Genomic DNA, 13657 nt, shown 5'->3' with positions numbered 1-13657 from the left:
CCACACATCACCTCTAGAGAGTTGCAGACCTCTCTGGTAGCATCTGGGACAAATGTGCATGCGTCTACAATCAGACGGAAATTGAATAGCCATGACATTCATGGGAGGGTTGCTAGAAGGAAGCCTCTGCTCTCAAAAAAGAACAAAGCTGCCCGTTTCAACCTTGCCAGAGCACTTGGACAAACCAGAGACCTTCTGGAAGTCCATTCTCTGGACAGACGAGTCCAAAATAGAATTATTTGGTCACAATCAAAACCAACATGTTTGGAGAAAAGCCAACACTGCATATGAAGAAAAGAACCTCCTCCCAACAGTGAAGCATGGTGGTGCAAATGTGAAGGTCTGGGGCTGCTTTTCTGCTCCTGGACGACTCCATATTATCCAAGGAACCATGAATTCTCCGGCATATCAACAAATTCTTGACCAGAATCTCCTGCCATCAGTCAGGGAGTTGAAGCTGGGACGAAAATGGATTATGCAACAAGACAATGACCCAAAGTATTCCAGCAAAACTACAAAGGAATGGCTTCAGAGAAAGAGGATTCGTACTCTGGATTGGCCCAGTCAAAGTCCGGACCTTAATCCAATTGAAATGTTGTGGCGAGACCTGAAGAATTCGGCACATACCAGATGTCCCTCCAACCCCTCTCAACTGGCGGAGTTCTGCAAGGAGGAGTGGGCAAAAAGCCCCATAAGCAGATGCGAGAGACTGGTTAGTGGTTACAGAAGACGTTTGGTTGAAGTAATGGCTGCAGAAGGAGGAGCCACAAGCTACTAATACAAGGGTGCACATACTTTTGCACATGTTAAATGTTCAGTTTTTGTGAAATAAACCACCTTTGTTGAATTAAATAATGAAAATATATCTCTTTTTGTGTGTGTGTCCATTATTTGGAAGGTGTGCTTTACAAATTGGGATTTGGATGTATGTGTAATAAGCTTATCTTAATGTTTTTTACAAAAACAGTGACCATGTCTGGAGGGTTCACAAACTTTCAAGCAGCACTGTAGGTGAAAAAATCAAAGATGCTCAAAATCATCTGAAATGCCGAGAAAAGTGGTTTTTAGCCATTTTTAGAGAAATGCATATTTTGCATATTTATGCATAATTATGCATACTTTTAATTTTCTGGGATTTTTCCCCTTACTCTCTGAGACAACACCTACCACCTCCAAAAAGCATTAGGATCATAAATGCTTTAGTTTTCGGTCCCGCTATCTACACTAACTAACACACACACACACACACTAACACCACACACACACACACACATTCCGAAAATATATGAGTAGATACAAATGATGACATCTGACTGAAGCAAGACTGTTGACCAGGTATGGTCAGTTATGGTCACAACAAGAGGAAACACTACAAACTGCCTAGTTACTATCACCTTAAATTCAACCGCAGGCTGTGAAATGATTTATGTTTTGTTTTGTTGGTTTTTTCGCTCTCCAGTTTTGTGAGCATATTTTGTGAGCATATTATAAACCATCCAAAGATATACCACTACTTTTGTATCGTCAGCGAAGGGGTTCTTGTTGTATCTTTTATTTCATTGATACAGTAATCCACAGCTATTCATAAAGTTAAAAACATACAGGTGTAAAGGTTAAATATTACAGGGTTAGTTTTATCAATACGAGGGCTCAACAGTCCCAGTTGCTATCATACATATTCCTGAAATCTGAGAAACATCAGCAGTGTGTGGGATCAGAAACGAAGCAAAAAGACGTTAGTACAAACGATCCAGGACATCAGCCTCCCCGCGCACTTGTCCAACAACTTCCCAACAAAAACTTGGGTTTAAAAATGGCATATTTTCCCCAAGAACAGCGAGGAAACAACATAGCTCCGGTCAAGACGGCGTCGGTATGGAGCAGGGGTGGGAATCTTTCAGAGTCTCACGATTCGATTCCCTTTCGATTCTTGGGGGTCACGATTCTATTTCATTTCGATTCTTGGGGCACAATTCGATTCCATTTCGATTCTTGGGGTCACGGTTCGATTCCATTTCGCTTCTTGGGGGCCACGATTCGATTCCATTTCGATTCTTGTGGTTACGATTCTATTCCATTTTGATTCTTGGGGTCACGGTTCTATCCCATTTCGATTCTTGGGGCCCCGATTCGATTCCATTTCGATTCTTGTGGTTACGATTCTATTCCATTTTGATTCTTGGGGCCACGATTCTATCCCATTTCGATTCTTGGGGTCACGGTTCGATTCCATTTCGATTCTTGGGGTAACGATTCTATCCCATTTCGATTCTTGGGGTCACGATTCGATTCAAAATCGCTTTTTGATTCAAAAGGATTTCAGATTCAAAATCGATCCTAGATTTGGTACAGAGGGGTGCCAATTCCCGGATCTACTCCAGTCCGCTGTGCGCTAAGAAAGATGGTGCTTACACTCGAGTGTATATAAGATTATGTAGTTTTTATATTTGAAAAAGTTATATCACTTGATTGCAATAATGTGAGGACACAAAGGCAGACGTAACCTTTCTCAGTGGCTCAGTTGTCTGGATCATAAATCTAAAGCCTTCATTGAGGACCACGCTGTAGGGACGCAGGTCTTTTGAAATGAAGCTGGTGATGGGTCTAGTTTTGTTTTGTTTTTGTGCCCGGGGTTTGGTACAGTGGTGCATTGCTTGTGTAACCGGTTATTTTCTTGCCCGGTGCGGGATTCGATACGGCGTGTACTGCACCACAAGGCGACATCAGTAACCACTCGACTAAAGGGTCAGACCCGTTAGCTAGGGAGCTAACGTGTCTTATTGGCAGTTTACATTTGTTTGTTAATGTTGCAGGAGGTCGTTGTTCCACTTCTTTCAACCGATGGCGTATGATGAGAGCCCTAACGTTTGTAGTGTTCCCCAAATACTGCCCTGGGTACGACCATAGGCGTTTCTAGTGTAGCACCCCTAAACTGAACCCCAGCGCCCCTAAAATTGAAGAGATTTTTTATTTTTTACTGTATGTCCATGTTTAATAAGCTGAAGAAACGTCAAAACCATATCCAGTATATGGTTTAAACGTAATATTTTAACAACAAAAATACAGCACCCCCCCCATGCTTCGAAAATGGTTTGATCCACCCCCCCAAATTTATCTTGCCTGGCCGGCCAGCACTCTGGGTGCTCAGCACCCCTAAAGCTCTGATCCTAGAATCGCCCCTGGGTACGACGTTAAACTGCAACCGTCGGGTCGTCGGCGACTAACCCGACACCCCCACTTCCACCCTAGGGTTGTTGTGAGGAGGGTGTGTGGACACCCAGCAGCACTAAAAACAAAAGCTCTCAAAGGGCGGATGAGTTCCTCTGTGAACCAACAGCCATCCATACCTGGAGAGGAGGAGATAGTGACCACCGGGTACTGCTGCCCCCTACTGGAACACAATGATGACTCAACCAAACCCAATCAGCATACCGGATCGGTCGAGGCCCGGGGAGCTGCGATGGATCGGGAACGGCGCGAGAGACTGGTGGAGGCATCAGCTGTGCTCCTACGGAACTGATGACGACGAAATACTTGGACTTTCGTTTTGCAAATCTTGCCTATTGACTGAGTCATGTCAAGCTCCTTCTTCCCCGGGAGATTGCAGAATCCAAAATGCGCCCAAACGCTTGCCTTCGGTGATGATGGGACCAGCTGAATTTGTTGCGGCTCCATTTTTTAAAAGGCTAGCAGGCGCTAACGTTAGCAGCGACTGACTAGCCACCGTCGTCTTTTCCGGAAGCCGGAACAGGCGCGCGGCCAGTCAACGTCGCTTGCAGCTAGGAGGCTACTTAAAAAAAAAATTTTTTTTTTAAATCGATTTTTGGAATTTGTGACTCTATTCAGAATCGTGGAAGATAATGTAACCGTATCGAATCCCGCACCGGGCAAGAAAATAACCGGTTTCATTGATGGCAGCGGTGGGATCCGGAAGTGTGCAGATCCTCAGAGGTCTCTTCGGAGCGCGGGAAGAACAAGCGTGAGGGCGCGCTTCCGGGGAGAGTGACGACTGTAAACTACTAATAAGACACGTTAGCCCCTAGCTAACGGGTCTGACCCTTTAGCCGAGCGGTTAGTGATGTCGTATCGAATCCCGCACCGGGCAAGAAAATAACCGGTTATACTACTAACCAATATTTTCAGATTTTTACATTTATATATGGATATATTCCAACGTGACACATATTCTATGCGCACTGTTTGGAACTATCCGGGGCTCCCATGATCCGCCATTGCTGTGGCCCATTGACGTCTACGGAGTTGGCGTAACTCTCTCTTTCTAGGGCTCTGGGTAGATGTATTGTGAACGCAGGTGTCGAAATTAACTAAACTTGTCACCCAGTTGGGTAGGAACAACACATTCTGTAGTCCTCCTGTGTGGAAAAGGGACAGAAGATAACAACAGCCACGCAACTCAATGACTAGTCAGTAATAACCTCAATTTATTTTATTTGCTATATTTTAGTTTTGAGGGACTTTGGTACCTTGGATATTAAATTACTGCATGCTCAACATATTGCATACAATGTTAAAATGTGTAATTGCCGCAGTTTCACGTTTTATTCCTGGCATGAAGGTTTTGCTGTTGCCCTGATGATATGGTATTTCTTATCGTCACTGCAACATGCAACACACTAATCACACGTTTACCATATCATGCAGCCCTACATCGTACGCCATTCTTGTTATTCGCCCTTATGTTCTCCTGGCCAAAACACAGACAAGTGGCCGACATTACATTTGTCAGCACTGAGTCAATAAAAACGATGCAGGTGCAGCAAACAACTGCAAAACCCAAAAGATCCAAGCCGGTGATCTGTGGCCTCTATCTTCCCTATCATAAAATACAAGTCATATAAGGGAATTTACTCAAGCTGATGACTGCTCCTGCCAACATCTTGCATTCTTTCAGGCTTGTAAAGCCCAGTACAGTATGTTTTCATCTCAGTTCATCATCATCTGTACGCGGGTGACTTGAGCTTGGCTGAGCACAACTGAAAGCTTACTTTTTTTTTTTTCCTTGTCAAAGGTTTCCTTGTTTTTGTCTGGCATGGCGTTGGTTTGATTTGGAATTTGCACCCTGTGACACCGGCCTGCTCATGACAGCTACAGTGTCAACAAAATGCCCCACCTACACCTGACCACCACACCCTTCCCTCATTCTTGTGGGGCAGAAACACAAGTAATCTCGAAAGTATTTCTGTTCTGGTATGGATCCTAAATTAAACATGATGGAGGGCAGGGATACAGCGGAAAATTAGAAGTAAACATATGGTACTTACTACTGGGATTAGAGTGTTGAATGAAAACTGTACCTTAAATATAGTCTGTTATTTTTAAAAAAAAAACCTTCTATTGACTGTCAGCCTAATGCATAGTTTGAAAAGGATGAGGGCAGGCCTGCACTAGCCTCCTATCCCTCAGTGCCTTGTTCAAACCCCAGCAGGTATTTGGAACATTCAGGGGTTTGTGTCTGTCCTTGCATGAGGCAGGGCGCTGTGCTAACACACTTATCAAAGCAAAGCACAACAGAGCAAAGAAGGCCAAAGCCTCTGCTGTGGACTTACAGGCTTGTCAACAAGGCTCCACAATTATCATGAAAGAACCCCCCCCCAACCTGGGTGTGTCCTAATACTAATTACTAATCAGAGGAGTTTCTCCACCCGCATGCTACAGGAAGCACCAAGTGGAAAAAACAAAAAACGCCATCACAAAAATACACGGAAGACCGGCAGCTTTCTAAAAACAGAAGCAAGGCTTTTTTTTTTAACAGAGCTCAGCTGCCTACTATCAATATCCTGTCTCTGCTGAGTTTTGGGAGAAAGCTTTGCTCACGCGAGCTGGTATGACGTCGGTAGAAGGTCGAGGGGAGGGAGGCAGGGAGGATGGGGTTGGCTAGAGACGTGCCGACTGGCATGTGGACCCCTCTCAGATTCCAAACATAGCGTCACATTCCGCTTCCCTACTAATGCTCCCATCGCAGGTCATGCCAGTGCTTCCAGAAAGCTGTCACTTACAAGCAGCACACCACAGTGAACATCTTCCCGGCCAGGCAGACACAGCTTGCCAGCAATAGCGTACATACAGAACAGATAAACTTGATAAACCTATCACCACATCTCAAGAAGGACCAGGTCCAGTATGCAAAATTTTTTTTTATCAAAGTAGAAAAGAATTGAATTGGGCGATCCAACCGCTTCATCTTAGTTAGCGCACCTCCTCTGGAAAGTCTGGTATTTTCAACTTCTTTAGGACAGGAATTTACCTCCCATAAGAGGTAAACGCCCTTTTATCCTAATTGTCAGCATGCAATTCACTGTGGTATCTCATGTCACTATGATGCCGGTTACTAAATGACGGTAAGAAGCATCCCTCAGAGCCCGTCCGAGGACGACACAGCTGGCCTGGCAGGCAGGGCCTGTCCTGGCATGGCTTTGCTTCAACTCGTGCCTCTTTCCATTTCTGTCGCGCCAGTCTAAACATTCACCTCTGAATTATATCCACCACCTATTGTTTGCAACGGCCCTGAAATACCACGACAGCGTGCTAACCCTACCAGCGGAGGATTCCAGGCGTTTCTAAAGACACGAAACAGATTGACAAGCCTGCGGCAAGAAAACCTGAATAGCAGTTTAGGAAAGCCAACTTCAGCCCCGCCCTGCATCTGTGGCCGCAGGTTACAGAAAAAAATGAAGGATCATGCAGGAGGTGAGGGTGAGAGGCTGTTGGTGGGTGTCCAAAAGGTCAGAGGTTGACCCAGCACAGGTATGGACTGAGTAAGTTGACCCTTGCCTCCTCCACCTCAAATTCCTGACAATGACCCCTATTAACGTGACAGCGGTACGAGTCATAAAAGATACTGCGAAAACCCCTTCAATTATCATAGCTGGGCAGCAGGAGACCTCCAACTATCCCGCGAGCCTGCACCATTTTCACTTTTCCATTTTAGCATTTTGGCTGTTTTCAAAGCATGTTTGGTGACTTCTATCTTCTTCTTTCAGCTTGCTCCCTGTTTTGCACGGGTCGCCACAGCGGATTGTGTGGTTTTCATCGGTACCCTGTGGGGGCACGGCACCAATGGTGGCTGTTGTTAACCCAGGCCTCAGCCAATCCCGTACGGCGCCTCGACTGATCCAGTATGGTCTTGTCAATCTGCATAATGATTTGGCAAAATGTTACGCCGGATGCCCTTCCTGACACAACCACTGACGCTACGGACGGGGGCACAAGTAAAGCGCTGGGTGCCATCCCAGTATTCATGGACCTGCGCCCATGCCTGTCGCTATTTAGTGACTTCTATCTGAATTGCGATAAAATATGACGAACTCCCTCACACACACACACACACTAGAGAACTATAACAAAAACTGGAGCCACTACCAAAAGCGCCATCCCTTCCAGTCTATTTGGACATCCTTGTGGCTGCCCTGACATGTCATGTCAAGATCAGGGATCGAACATCTTGAATTGTCATTGTGAGGCGTTTTTGGGCCTGCAGGTAGATTACACGTCAAGAAAAAATAGGAAATTAAACTGACCTTTAAAGATATAAATGGTTTCACAGTTTTGCAGCAATAACCAATGCAAGAGCTCATGGAAAAATAACAAAGCTCTCACAATCATATACCCATCAGTCTTCATTTGGATCATTCTTCGTATCGGAGAAAAAACTGAACAGATTCTTGATTTCACAAGGATTTTATGGACCAAGTGGAAAGTGAATCAACGTGCGTAGCTTAAAATTTATGCACAGTTACGCGATGCGTTACAAAAAAAATAAAATCTCACGCAGAAGCTTGTGTACCCACCCCATGCCAGAGCGTAAGTAGAGCCACTTCGCCATAAACACTTCCTCGTGTCTCTCAAAGCGTAACTCACCACCATGCAAATCACTGTTGCGCTAATGGCATATCGCCTAATTCGGGGAACCATGATCTATGAGTCAGTTTTCAAAACTTTACCCCCCCCCTCCTTTTTCTCCTCAATTGTACTTGGCCAATTACCCCACTCCCCCGAGCCGTCCCGGTCTCTGCTCCACCCCCTCTGCCAGTCCAGGGAGGGCTGCAGACTACCACATGCCTCCTCCCATACATGTGGCCTCGCCAGCCGCTTCTTTTCACCTGACAGTGAGGCGTTTCGCCAGGGGGATGTAGCGTGTTGGAGGATCATGCTCTTCCCCCCAGTCCCCCCCCCCCAACAGGCACCCCCAACCCACCAGAGGAGGCGCTAGTGCAGCGACCAGGACACACACCCACATCCGGCTTCTGTTTGTGTAAACAATTGCAGTGGAGACCGCAGCGTATACACAACGCATGACTGTTTTATTGTAGTCAGTCATTTTGTCATTCACACACAACGCTCGGGAAGGGGCTTAGACCAACGGCCCACCTAACATCTCCCTTTCTATACTAACCCTTATATGACTGATTCCCTGATTACCTCCAATGTAAGAGTAACCACCTATACGCTGAGTTTAAGTCTCTCAGTAAACCATATTTTTCAGATTCAGAACCCCCCACCCCTACTCCCTTTCAACTTTTCTAACTTTAACAAAACCCATAACCCAGAATCCAGTCCTTTCTATAGGTTCAGTCTGTTTGGCACTTTCACTAACATGCCACTAGCTGTCCTGTAGTGCGCTGTGAGTAGTGAGCTGCCCATGGGCTGGGGCAGGTCAGTTTGCCTGGCCGGGCTGAGTTCTTGGTCACTTGTGTCACTGTCCACAGTGTCACCATCCTTATCCTTGCCCATTGTGGCTTGGGCCGGACTACTGTGCTGCTTGCTGTGTTGCTCGGGGTGGTGTCTGAGAGCCTCCCTCTCCGCTGCTCTCAGGTCCACCCGGTTGCGCCAGTGGTGTGTCCCCTCTACATCCACCAAGTATGATCTGGGCCCCACCTGTTGAAGGCACACTCCTTTCCTCCACCTGCCTGTACTGTCTCCCGGTACAGGCTTCATTCTGATGTCTTGGCCGATAGACAGCTCAGATAGATCTCTGGCCGACTTGTCGTACCAGAATTTGGCTATTTGGTGTTTAACCTGCAGCCTTTCATGGACTCCTGTGATTATGCTTGGCTCCAAGAGTGCGTCAGAGACTGGGAGAGGAGTCTTCAGCCCCCGAGCCATCAATCTTTGTGCTGGACCGCTATGCATTCCATCTGTGAATGTGTTTCTCCACTGTAGAATGGCAATCCATGGGTCAATACCTGCACTGGCTGCTTTTTTGCATAGGTTTTTTACCATCTTCACAGCCGACTCAGCTTTCTCATCAGACTTTGGGTGTCTGGGTGATGACATAACATGTTCAAAATCCCACTCCTTCGCGAACTGACTGAATGTTTCACAGCCAAACTGGGATCCACAGTCTGTAATCACCCAGTCAAGCTGCCTGTGCCGTGCAAATTGGGCTTTGCACCTCAGCACTGTGGTTTCTGCCGAGAGATCTGGGAGCAGCTCTATTTCCCAGAAATCTGAGTAATGGTCTACCATGAGCAGAAAGTCTTTTCCTGCTTGTCTAAACAGGTCCATGCTAAGGATCTGCCATTGCAATGTGGGGAGTGCATGTGACATCATTGTTTCTCGCTGTTGTTCATGTGAGTATTCATTACATGCTGAGCACCGGCTCACATAGTCCTTGATCTCACCTTGCATTTTGGGCCAGTACAGTGTGTCTCTGGCCTATCTGCAGCATGCTTCACCTCCTGCATGGCTGGCGTGGATGCGTCTCAGCATTTCTGCATGCAGTGATTTTGCAACTATTACTCGTTGACTTTTAAAAAGCCCTCCATCTTGTGCACTGATCTCGTCCCGGGTTGACCAGTATTCTCTGACCGCTAGGGGAGTTTCCTCTCGGTGGTCCGGCCACCCCGGTAGCACTACCACTTTCAGTATCTGGAGGTTTTCATCTCCCTCCCTATGCTTCCTGATCTGAATCGGGCGCTGGCTGGTGACATTTAGTTAATCAGCTTGATTTATCTGTCCAGTGTCGTCCTGTGCCCTCTGTAGGTGGCCAACTGCAAGACGTGTGTATGCTGTGTCTGTTTGCGTTGATGGTGCTGTGGCTCTGCTCAATGTGTCGCTGATGTGCATGTCCGCGCCTGGCTTGTCCACTACTTTGAGGCTGTAGTTCTGAAGTGTGAGCAGCATGCTCTGGAGCCACTTGGGTGCGCTGAGGAGGGGTTTGTTAAAGATAGAGACAAGTGGCTTGTGGTCTGTTTCTGCTGTGATCTCCCCTCTCCCATAAATAGTGAAAGTGCTGGCAAGCGAACACAATGCTCAGGCACTCCTTTTCAATCTGTGCATAATTTTGTTCTGTTGGTGTTAATGCTCGGGTTGAAAACACAACTGGCTGACCTTCCTGTAGAAGATAACAGCCAAGTCCTTTCTGACTTGCATCACTCTGTATGGTTACTGGCTTGGTCATGTCATAATACCTCAGGATCAGGGTTGCTGTGGCCAGCTGCTTGATTTCCTCAATTGCTGCTTCATGCTTGGGTAGCCAGTGCCATGTCATGTCCTTGTCTAGTAGTCTCCGTAGTGGCTCACATACCTCAGAAAGGCGTGGCATGAGCTTTGTGAGGTAGGTCACAAACCCTATGAACCGTCGCACTGCCTTAGTGTCTGTGGGATGGGGCATTTCTTGGATTGCCCTGATTTTCCAGCTCTGCCCCGAGTCCCTCTGCCGACAGAATGTGCCCATGAAACTGGACCTCTTTAACATTGAAGTGTGGCTTCTTTGGTCTCAGTCTCGGCTTTGACCTCTGCACTTCTCCATGAGTGTATCATCTAATTGCGTCGTGATCCTGGATGGCTTCCTCATCTGTCTCCCCACAGCCAACTATTAGTATGACGTCTACAATGGGTTCCACACCACTGAGCCCTGCCAGTAGCTCATGCTGGTTTTTTGGGGTTTTTTTACAAATGTATTTCTGAGTTTTCCCTTTTTCTTTCAATTTAGTGGCCCATCGATCCCTATTTTAGTTCAAACACCCACCTTCGTACTGTATGCGTTCGCCAACTGCATCTCTCCAGGCCGGCAGTCTCGAAGGAGACGCCTCGCCACTTTCGTGACAAGGCGAATCCAGGCCGAACCACTGCTTTTTCCCCCACACACCCAGAGACGCATTCATGCGACGAACACAAGCCGACTCCGCCCCCCTCCCAAAGACAGCATTGTCAATTATTGCTGCTTCATTGAGTCCGGCCATAGTCGAATCTGACGAGACCGGGGCGTGAACCCCGGTCCCCAGTGGGCAACTGCATCGACACAAAGCCGATGCTTAGACCGCTACACCACCGCGGACCCCGTTCATGCTGTTTTCGCTGGTGTATTTCAGGATACACCAAATGGCAGCTTCAACCAGCGCTTCCTGCCCCACGGTGTCCAGAACGTGGCCATGTAACTGCTTTCCTCATTCAGTTTACATTACAGGAAGGCATCACATGCATCAACAAGGGTGAAGATGCGAGCCTTGGACAGTTTATATAGCACGTCCTCAAGGGTTGGCATGATGTAATGGGACCTCCTCGAAGCTTATTGAGTGCCTTGGGCTCAATGCAGATCCTCGGTTTCTCTGGCTGTCTGACTATCACCATGTTATTAATCCACTCAGTGGGCTCTGACACTGGGGCTAAGTGACCCTCTCTCTCATGTTTGTCTAGCTGGGCCTTGACTGCATTTCTAAGTGCCACCGGAGCATAACGTGGAGAAGCCTGCACCGGGGCTACTTTACTGTCTAGCTCAAAATGAACTTTTTGGGAGCGATTCAGTTGGGCCGTTGAAGACATCATCATAGGTATTGACAAGCTGCTGCTTGGTTGGTGGCTCTGTGCTGCTATGCTCTACCTTAAGAAGCTCCTCAGGGATGGTGAAATGCATCAACCCTAGGCACTCGCAGGTATAGCCTGACAACAGCGGTCTCTAATTGTTTCTCACTATCTCAAAGTCCAGTTTGTGTGTTTTGCTCCTCACAACACACTTTGTGCTGAATATCCCAATAGAGCACATTGTTTCGCCTGAGTACAGTACCAACCTGGTTTGGCTCGGCAATAGCTTCACTTCAGGTGCCCGTCTCCTCTTATCTTTCAGACTCATCACGTTACAGGTTGCTCCTGAATCTAACTGACATCTCTGAGACCCATTCCTCTTTATGTTGGAAAACCATTTTTTTTCTCTGTCCTTGAACTGCTCCAGTGCTCTCGGCTGAGTAGATGTGGGCCTCTGTGTTGGTCCCGTCCACGTCTCCGTGGGCCACAGTGTCTTCTGTATTCAGATGTCGCATGGATTGGCTCCTCTTCACGCACACTTTAACAAAATGATTTGCTGTTCCACTATGGCGGTGAAAGTCACGTCCAGGCCTGTGCGTATTGCCACAATATTTCCACGTATTGCTATCGCTTGGACCCTGCATCTGACTCCGATGCTTGTCTAGGCGCTCATGCCTGGCTGCAACTCGCTGCCAACGTCCGTCTGTTGCATGCAAACTCTCCAGCGACCTGACCTGTGTCATCACTTTCATCCTTATCTCTGTCATCTCCGCAGCCCTGCATATTGCTATGGCTGATGTCAGTGTGAGGTCCTTCTCACTAAGCAGGCGACTCCGCACACTCTCGTCACGAACACCAAGCACCACTCTGTCTCTTATCAGCTCCTCTTTTAGTTCTCCATACTCAACAGGAAGCAGCCGCTTCCCTTAGTCTCGTTGCGGATGCATCAATAGGCTCACCTTCATCTTGCTTGCAGACTCCAAAGATGTACTGCTCAAATATGACATTCCTCACTGGCCTGAAATATCGCTCCCTCCAATGCATTGAGAATCTTTCTCCTGCTCCGCTGTAACGTCCAAGTTGTGTTCGTATATATGACGGCATTCCCTGCCCATCACTCTCTGCAAGGTTGCTGCCTGCACCTCAGCTGGTGTGTCCTTCAGTCCTGATGCCGGTGTATAGTCTGTAAACCCCGCTCTAAAATAGTCCCAGTTACTCGGGTGGCGGGATGCTTGACGCCATGATGATGCTATTGTTGTTAGCCTAGTTAGCTCGGCTGCTAGCGTGGTTTTTCCTTTCCTATTGCAACGGATTCTGGGGGGGGGGCAGCCCGGGAACCGTCACAGCCGGGACGCGAACTCGGAGCTCCCGCACCGCGGGCGACAACGTTAACCAGTCGACTAAAGGGTCTGACCGCTGACGTGTCGACTGGTTAAGGTTGTCCCCCGCGGTGCGGCAGATCCGAGTTCACGTCCCAGCTGGGATGGTCCGGTCGGGCTGCCCCCCCCCCCGAATTCGCTACACTATTACTTTCCTTTTGCTCTTTTCGCGTGTGACGTCACCGACGCCGCTGTGGAGCACGTCAACTTTGCGCGTATTTACATCCGGGTTTCTTCCACTTCTGAGTTCTGACACCATTGTAAACTACTAATAAGACACGTTAGCCCCTAGCTAACGGGTCTGACCCTTTAGCCGAGCGGTTAGCGATGTCGCCTTGTGGTGCAGTACACCCCCTATCGAATCCCGCACCGGGCAACAAAATAACCGGTTACATTGGTGGCAGCGGTGGGATCCGGAAGTGTGCAGATCCTCAGAAGTCTCTTCGGAGCGCGGGAAGAACAAAGCGCGAGGGCGCGCTTCCGGGGAGGGTGACGACTGTAAACTACTAATAAGG

General features: G+C 47.8%; 1 protein-coding gene across 1 annotated transcript in view; it reads right to left on the bottom strand.

The window, feature by feature from the left end:
* The window catches only part of LOC130123470 (laminin subunit alpha-3-like), a 125106-nt gene that overhangs the window by 90267 nt on the left and 21182 nt on the right, over positions 1–13657 (bottom strand). The window lies entirely within an intron of this gene.

Source organism: Lampris incognitus, chromosome 14, assembly GCF_029633865.1.
Source record: "Lampris incognitus isolate fLamInc1 chromosome 14, fLamInc1.hap2, whole genome shotgun sequence".
NCBI lineage: Eukaryota > Metazoa > Chordata > Actinopteri > Lampriformes > Lampridae > Lampris > Lampris incognitus.
Note: the sequence above shows the minus strand (reverse complement) of the source record. Positions and strands in the feature narration are given on the sequence as shown.